General features: G+C 39.0%; 1 protein-coding gene across 1 annotated transcript in view; it reads right to left on the bottom strand.

Annotated features, from left to right (window-relative positions):
• Window positions 1-9,655, bottom strand: part of Asb3 (ankyrin repeat and SOCS box containing 3) — a 124,809-nt gene that overhangs the window by 113,783 nt on the left and 1,371 nt on the right. The gene's annotated exons all lie outside the window — the stretch shown is intronic.

The raw sequence follows: 9,655 nt of genomic DNA on the forward strand, positions 1-9,655 counted from the left end.
CCTGTCAGTGGTGGAGGGTTGAAGATTGAGGGGGAGTTAAGCTAGAAAACTCATTAACACATGTGATACAACATCAACATCATGAATATTTACAGGAAGGCTGTGTTCTAAAATGGCCAGGAAAGGAATATTCATTTTCATCTGGCTGGGGAAAAAACTGAATGAAATGAAGAAAGTAAATAGCACTAAAAGCAGAAAGTGGGCCGGGCGGTGGTGGCACACGCCTTTAATCCCAGCACTTGGGAGGCAGAGCCAGGCGGATCTCTGTGAGTTCAAGGCCAGCCCGGGGTACCAAGTGAGTCCCAGGAAAGGCGCAAAGCTACACAGAGAAACCCTGTCTCGAAAAACCAAAAAAAAAAAAAAAAAAAAAGCAGAAAGTGGGGTTTGGAGTCTCCAACATAAGAACCATCATTGATATATTGTTATGAGTAGAACAAGTCTTTCTTTACAGCCCTCGGATCCCAATTTTAAAATGTTCTGTTTCATTCTGCCCCAATTATATACACAGACTCAAGCTCTTGTTGCCTCATGGTAGAAATAATAGCTAGACATTAACAAAAGTATGATCATAAACACTACACTTAGAAAACAAACTATTCTATTTGTGCCTCTATTTGGTTAGGCATGGTTTGGTTTGTTTTTGCTTTTGAGGCATAGTCTTGCTGTTTAGTTTGGCTAGCCTGAAATTCAATTCTCCCTCAGCCTTTGGAGAGAGAGAGAGAGAGAGAGAGAGAGAGAGAGAGAGAGAGAGAGAGGGGAGGGGAGGGGAGGGGAGGGGAGGGGAGGGGAGGGGAGGGGAGGGGAGAGGAGAGGAGAGGAGAGGAGAGGAGAAGAGAAGAAGAGAAGAGAATGACTGATGTATGAATGACTGATGTATGTGGGGATAATATGCTTGCCACAGTGCTGACTGGCCAGAGGACAGCTCTATGAAGTTGTTTTTCTTCTTTCATACTTACATGGGAGATGAAATTCATTCATGTTGTCCGGCTTTCACAGTGGCCACTTTTACTTATTTAGCCTCCTAGATGGCCCTTGAGTGGATTTTTAAAAATTTGATCTTTCTACTCTTTTGTTTTTGGTTTTTTGTCTATTTGGTTGGTTGATTGGGGGAGGGGGGGCAGGTGTTTGGTTTTTATTTTGTTTGGTGTTGAGACAGCATCTTATGCTGTAGCTATGATTATTCTGGAACTCACTCTGTAGACCAGGCTGGCCTCAAACTCACAGAGATCCACCTGCCTCTGCCTCCCAAGTACAAGGATTAAAGGGGTGTACCACCAGGCCCAGCCTAGATCTTTCTACTCTTTTTTTTTTTTTTTTTTTTTTTTTTTTTTTGGTTTTTCGAGACAGGGTTTCTCTGTGTAGCTTTGCGCCTTTCCTGGAACTCGCTTTGGAGACCAGGCTGGCCTCGAACTCACAGAGCTCCGCCTGGCTCTGCCTCCCAAGTGCTGGGATTAAAGGCGTGCGCCACCACCGCCCGGCTTGATCTTTCTACTCTTATTCTAGCCCACTATTATTTTTTTTTTTTCGGTCTCAAACAATATGTTCACTTGGCAACTGACTAAGTACCATCTAGACATGACTTCCATACTGAAAAAGTTATTTAGCAAAATAGGCAGTGGTAATTTTCAACTCTATTTGAAAACATCACTTGATCTATTTTGTTAAAACTTCTCTAAAAGTAAAACTGTCAATATGCATTTTTATCTTGAATGAGGAAAAATAAGTAATTTCCTAATAAAGTACCTGACATTCACATTATATATCTTCAATGTCTACCGAATTTTAATATTTATTACAGTGTGTGATAGGATGCTTAATGTCTATTACCTATTCTTAATAAATATTACAACTGTACTTTATAACACATATTCCAAGCAAGATAGGTTCGATATACAAGATCCATGATTACAAACACACCTACAGTTTGAGAACCATATCTGTCAGATATTTTTTCAACATTTTCTTTCCATTGGCATTAAATTTCTCTTTTCTATGGTATATCTTTTTTAAATTGTATCTTAGGCCGGGCAATGGTGGCGCATGCCTTTAATCCCAGCACTTGGGAAGCAGGGGCAGGCGGAGCTCTGTGAGTTCCAGGAAAGGCACAAAGCTACACAAAGAAACCCTGTCTCAAAAAAATAAAAAAACTGTATCTTAGAAGAATACTCTCTCAGGGAGCAAGTGCACATCCCAACCACTCAGCAATTGTATCAATGTAAGCATCATATTACTATAGTATAATTACTATAGTATTGATTCTTTCAAGTCAGATATGATGAACATGTTCTTAAACTCTCTTTCACCACAGCAGATGGAAATGGTGGTGCATGCCTATAATCCCAGCACTTAAAAGGCTTAGGCAAGGACATCATGAGTTCAAGGTCATTCTGGGCTACACAGTAAACTCTATCACTAAAAGGGGGAGAAAGAAATATTAAAATATATCTATCAATCAAATGTTCACATTTCACCTCTCTTTGCCACAAAATTACTACATTTTCTATTGATCTGCCTTTTAGCAATTCATTTTTATGCAGTCCTAATACCTTGAACCCACTTGTGAGTTGAATGAGAATGGCCCCAAAGGTTCATATGTTTGAATATTTAGTCTCCAATTGGTAGCTGTTTGGAAGCACTAGCAGGTGTGCCCTTGCTGGAGGAGGTATATCACTGGGGGAAAGCTTTTAAGGATTCAAAAGACTCATGCCTTTTTGAGTTAGCTCTCTGTGCCTCTTGTTTGTGGATCCAAGATGTGAGCACTCAGCTGTTCCTGCTTCCATGCCTTTGCTCCACCATCATAGACTCTAACCTTCTGAAATTATAAGCCCAATTAAATCCTTTATTTTATTTTTTTCAAAGATTTATTTATTTATTACGTATACAATGTTCTGCCTGCATGTAGGCCTGCAGCCCAGAAGAGGGCACCAGATCTCATTATTGATGGTTGTGAGCCACCATGTGGTTGCTGGGAATTGAACTCAGGACCTCTGGAAGAACAGCCAGTGCTCTTAACCTCTGAGCCATCTCTCCAGCCCTAAACCCTTTATTTTAGAGCATGCCTTGGTCATGGTTTTGTCACAGCAGTAGGAAAGTAAGTTATACAACATTCTATGCACACATTAAGAAGTTAAAGATTTTTTTAATCTTGTAGCTAATATGTCAACACTTTAATTCTTCCAAAAGTAACTACTAAACTCATTCTTTTGTATATCAAATTTATAAATAAAAATTGTCCAACTTAAAATTACAACATTTTCTATCAATAAGATTCACTTTCACCTTTCTAAAATATTACATTAAGCATTACTTTGCAGGTTTTTTTTTTAATTTAATTATATTGAACCTCCTCTTATTTTCCCACACACTCTAACTGAAAAGTCAACCACTTAATCCTACCATTTCTTATTCAAACTTTCTTCTCCACAAAAATGTCTTAAATACACAATAATGTTCCACTTCTTTAACAACTCATTTTATCTCCAAGCCAATTTTGCCATCATGCTCCAATCATTTAAGTCTCAAATCTCCAATTTGACCACTTCTTGACTTAGTTACTTCCTTTGGCCACTCAGAAGCATCAGACAACAGTGGCTAAATATAAGTAGTCACTGAGATGTACTTGGGTATCAGCACCTTGGGTTCCTTCAGAAGTAAAATGATACCTGTTGGGGGATATTCTTTACACTGTAAACCCCAAGTTTGCATTTGTGTTAATTAAATAAAACTAACCTTGAGTCAGGAGGCTGAGTTAGCAACTAGTTGAAAGAAAGTAAGCCTAGAGCAATAGAGGGCATCTGGAAGATATAGACTTATTAGGGAGGGATTTTGAGTGGCACAGCTTTTTGCTGGTTTGGTGGAGTGGAAAGGGGTCTTTCAGAGATGCCAACAAAGAGAGAAGGTTAGCTTGTTGCTATCAAGCTCTTTAAGCTAAGCTAGAAGATTTTCACCATAGCCTTTGAATCTTTTTTGTTTGTTTTGTTTTGTTGTTGGTTTTTTTTGTTGTTGTTGTTTGGTTGGTTGGTTTTTTGTTTTGTTTTGGTTTTTTTGTTTGGTTGGTTGGTTGGTTTTTCGAGACAGATTTTCTCTGTGTAGCTTTGGAGCCTGTCCTGGAACTCTGTAGACCAAGCTGGCTTCAAACTCACAGAGATCCGCCTATCAGCCTGCCTCTGCCTCCCGAGTGCTGGGATTAAAGGCATGCACCACCATGGCCAGGCCCTCCAGTCTTATTTGTAAATAAAATGATAGAGATTTAGTTAAAACTACCTTTAACAGAGCCAGTGCCTGTGGGAACAGAATTCCTGCCAGGAATTCTGCCAGGCTGCTGCCAGAGAAGCAAACCCGTAACTATGGAGTCGCAATTGCTGGCTGAAATAGAAGTAGATTAAGGCATAGCCACTGTGCCAAAGATAAAACCACAGAAGCCCAATACACACAGTTAAAATGGTCTTAATTTTAATTACAAAATAACAAATTATAGTTATATACATTATAGGTATACAGTAATGTTATTATTTATGAATAAATGGAATCATCAAATCAACAAATTAATATATTTATCACCTCTATAGGAAATCTGAAATTTACTCTTGGCCAACTGTGAGAACTCATGTCTATAATCCCAGCACTCAGGAGGTTAAATTGGAGGATTGAGAGTTCAAGGCCAGAATGTACCATATATTAAGACCCTGTCTCAAAAAAACAAGAATTCACCTTTGTAGAAATTTGGAAACATACAATATATGCCATCTCCCCATTCTTCCTACTTATGACGCATTTCCTAGAAACCACTACTCTATTCTCTGTCTCCTAGAATTCGCTTGCTTTAGATTCCACATGTGAAAACTTGTGACATCTTTCTGTGCCTGGTTAATTTAACATAACTTCCTGTTTCATCCATGTTGTCACAGATTACAAAATTTCTTTTTTTAAAGTCTGAATAATATGCCATAGCACATGAAATACAAAAGAGAGAGAACCTGAGGCTGGGAGTGATGGCACTATCTTATAATCCCAACACTCATAAATTAGAGTCAGAAAGCCATGTCCAAATTAGACTGATCTAAAATCCAAATCCTTCCTGTTAGGTCCTATCTTATTGACTCTCACCCTCTCTAACTCTCACCTACCTCTTGATCTTTATCTAATCAATTTTATAAAACCTATTATCTACATACCTACAACAGTGCCTCCCAACAGGCTGTTAGATGAGTAAGTATACAACTTGCTCAATGTCTACCCAGAACTGTCATTGAACTCATTAAGAGCTGCTGCCTTACAGCTAATTCCCTCATCTACAGAGAAATGAAAACTGCAAAATATATGGGATTTTATCTAGAACCCAAGAATCATAAAGTTAAATGAAATTTTAAATTATGTATTCTATACGATTCTGATAAGGAAAAGTCTATAAAATACAAAATAAAGTAATAAGAGTTTTGTTTTGTTTTTTTCCAACATAATTACTAGGCTACCATATGGGGCTGTAGCACAAATCCTAATTGGTCTTAATAAAACCTGGAGCCAGATATCGGGGTAAATGCTGAAAGATCAGAGAGACAAAAGAACAAGATACAGCCGCCTCTCACCTCACCAACTCCTCAGCCAAAAAGACTGAGCTCCTTTCTCCTCCCATCTTATATTCCTTTCTCTGCCCAGCCATACCACTTCCTGTCTCAACCTCCCTAGTGCTGGGATTAAAGGCTTGTATACCTCCCAAGTACTGGGAGCAAAGGCATGAGATCCCAAGTGCTGGGATTAAAGGTGTGTGCCACCACTGCCTGGCCTCTACGGCTTGGCTCTCTGATCTTCAGGCAAGTTTTTTATTTGTTAGAGCATATACAAAATGTCACCACATGGGGTAAATATAGATTCAAGGCAATCTTCTACATATCTACATGCAAAATCCTCTTCAGCAATATGTTGTAAATGTCAAGTATCCCCAGAGGCCTGCATGTCTTAATGTCCCCAGATGTTAGCACATTTTGGGAGGCTGTGAATCTTTGCAGAGAAAACATGGTTGGCAGAAGTAGAGGTGGTAACTGAGGTGGCCATTAAGGGAAACAGTCCAGAGGTACCTCCCTCAAGAATCTTCTAACTCCTGATCCCCACAGATAGAACCAAGCTGCATATCAAGCTTCATCTGTTGGCAGAGGAGGGAACCACCCCAATGGCCATGACTTCCCTGCCAAGATAGACCATACCCTCTGAACTAGGAACCAAAATAAATTCTTCCTCCTTTGAGCTGCTTTTGTTGGGTATTAGGTCACAGCAATGAGGAAAGCAAATAACAGAGAAGGTCTGATATGATATGATGGCATCAGTGCAAGGAAAAATGAGCCTTAAGAATAATTACAGATAGCCAGGCAGTGGTGGCGCACGCCTTTAATCCCAGTACTCGGGAGGCAGAGGCAGGTGGATCTTTGTGAGTTCGAGGCTAGCCTGGTCTACAGAGCGAGATCCAGGAAAGGCGCAAAGCTACACAGAGAAACCCTGTCTCAAAAAAAAAAAAAAAAAAAAAAAAATAATTACAGATAAAGGGCTGGCATGATGGCTCAGCAGTTAGGAACTTCCTGAGTTCAATACCCAGCAACCACATGGTGGTCCACAACCATCTATAGTGTAATCTGAGGCCCCCTCCTCTGGCATAAAGGCATACATGCAGGTAGAACACTCATATACATAAAATAAATAAATACATAAATATAAAAAAGAATTATTACAGATGCATTAGAATCATTAAGACAAAGTAAGAATACACTCACTACACAGTTCTTGATGTGATAGGAAAGTTACCCATCCATTCCTGAACATTTTCCCACTCAGTAAGCTAATACCTAAACATGTGTCTTATTAAAAAGTCTAAACTAGTCATTCTCAACCACTTAAAAATGTCTGTTGATATTTTTTAGACTGTGGGTATGGAAAAGATAATAATTGTTACTAGCATCTGGTAAACCCAAGTCAAGATACCAAACATACAGGACACAATATAGCACTCCACACTAAGTGTTATCCAGGCCAAACTACCAACAGTACCAAGGTTGAGAATATCTTGTTCTAAACTCTTCCAAAATACAAGAGCATATTGCTTTCATTAATATACACCTTGCAAGGTCTTCATTTCTATCTAATCCAGTCATGTCTTAGTTAAGGTTTCCATTAATGTGACAAAGTGCCATGACCAAAAGTAAGTTGGGAAGGAAAGAATTTATTTCAGCTCACAGCTTGTAAGACATCACTGAGAAAAGCCAGGACAGGAATTGGAGCAGAAGTCATAGAGGTAAAAACTCAGAGCAGAAATCTACAGAAAGGAATTGGAGCTTTCTTATCACACCCAGGACCACCAGCCCAGTAGCAACACTGCCCACAATAAGTTGGGCCCTCGCACATCAATCATCAATCAAGAAAATGCACCAAAGGCTTGCCCTCAATCCAATCTGGTGGGGGCATTTTCTCAATTGAGGTTCCCTCTTCTAAAGGAACTCTATTGCGTCAAGTCAACTCCATCTTTCCCTATAATCCCATTCTGTGCTATTACTTATAATGATCACTTACTACCTTACACAGCGTCTTAACAGCATCTCATTCAGTTAACTGTTCAATCAGCTGTCCTTTGACTACAACATGTACACCATGGCATGCACCCAAACCCACCAACACACACCCATACACACATCATACATACACATACAATAATAATACAATTTTAGAAGAGAAATTGTTGTTATTAATGGACATATAAATAGGTACTTCTAATCAAACCCCTCCTTCTCTATTGCTATGCTACCAGTTTATGTAGGAAGATTACTCAAATCTACTGCTTTCTTCATAAGGCATTTTTGCTATAAGTCTAAGACCAAATTTCTCTCTTCTTAAAAAGATGACAGTCAGCCGGGCGGTGGTGGCGCACGCCTTTAATCCCAGCACTCGGGAGGCAGAGGCAGGCGGATCTCTGTGAGTTCGAGGCCAGCCTGGTCTACAGAGCGAGATCCAGGAAAGGCGCAAAGCTACACAGAGAAACCCTGTCTCGAAAAAAACATAAATAAATAAATAAATAAATAAATAAATAAATAAATAAATAAATAAATAAAAAAGATGACAGTCAGGGTTGAGAATTTTGCTCAGTGGTAGATCACTTGCCTAAAGGCCCTGAGTTCAGTCCTTAACTCCAGAAAAAGAAAAGGAAAAAAAAAAAAAGATAAGTCATTGGATTAAGGTCCACCTAATTCAGTTTGACCTCATCTTAAGTTGAATTACAGCTATAAATATTCTTTTTTCCACATAGTTTATACTTGAGTTCTGAGGATTAGGAAATGTCTACATATTTTGGAGGTTACATATTCATCCCATCAACTCCCCTACAATAACTTTTCCACACAGAAACCATAATAACAAGGGCACTTGTCCTGTCCTGCCTATAAGGCTGTGTCCCACTGACCTCTTCCTTCCTCTCCAACTTCATCTCTTGGCACAGTTTTCTTGTACACCAGCTATACTGGCCTCTCTGTCCCTCACACAGGCCAATCTCATTCTTGCCTCAGGCTTCTGTCTGGACATCACTGGCTCTCTTCTTTTCACCATTCAAGTCAAATCAGAAGTGCCACTTCCTCACAAGAGTCTACCTGCTTAAGTAGAACATCTCAGTGGCATTCTCTTTCACATAAACTTAGTTTCTTTGCAGCATTTAGAAATTATACCAATTATTCAATTACTCCCCTAAGTTTTCTTCTACTTTTTTTCTGGTCCACTCAAACATTTAATCCATTTGGAATTCATCTCTGTATGCTCTATTTGCTTGAAAAACAGACATCCCTCAAATGATTCCAATAGAAAGTCTATCACCTCAAAGAGTTTTGATCTCCCAGCATCTGAGAGGCTCAGGCAAGTTGATCACAAATTCAAGGCCAGGGTTCTGGAGAGAGGGCTCAGCAGTTAAGAGAACTAGCTGCTCTTCCAGAGGACCCAAGTTTGATTCCCAAACATGCAGGTTAACAACTATCTGTAGCTCCAATTCCAAAGGATCCAATATCCTCTTCTGTCCTCTGAAGGCACTGCACCCATGTGGTACACAGACACACAGACAGACAAAACAGTCATATACATAAAATAAAAATAAAGCATTTTTTTTTAGATCAGCCAAGCTACACATAGAGTTTTAGACCAAAAAAGTCCAAACCTATTTTTAAAAAGCTCAGACCCTTCTTTGAGACATATTCTCTGAACCAACTCTCTCTCCTTCATAGACCCAATCTCCTGCTGCTGATTTCACCATACCTTGTCCTCTGACCACACCAAAAAGCACTAATAGACCATCTAAGGATGGGATACACTCTCCCTACTACATAATGAAATCCTAGAAACACTTTAAATACCAGTTTTAGTGTCACCTCTCCTAGGACACCTTTTCTGACCAACCCCGGAGTTCTTCAGTTCCTTCTTTATATCTTCACCTCAACATCTGTTTACTACACAATCTACAGAATCTGATGCATAAGGATTAGAATTCTTAATACAGAAGAATTCATACATAATATGAACTTATGTTCATATTATGATTAGCAAAAACTAAGTAATAAATGTTAACTGCTTTATTAGTAATATCCAATTGGCAATTTACAAGACTATAATTATTATATGTTATTATTATGTGTTATTA

This window comes from Peromyscus eremicus, chromosome 10 (genome assembly GCF_949786415.1).
Source record: "Peromyscus eremicus chromosome 10, PerEre_H2_v1, whole genome shotgun sequence".
Taxonomy (NCBI): Eukaryota; Metazoa; Chordata; class Mammalia; order Rodentia; family Cricetidae; genus Peromyscus; species Peromyscus eremicus.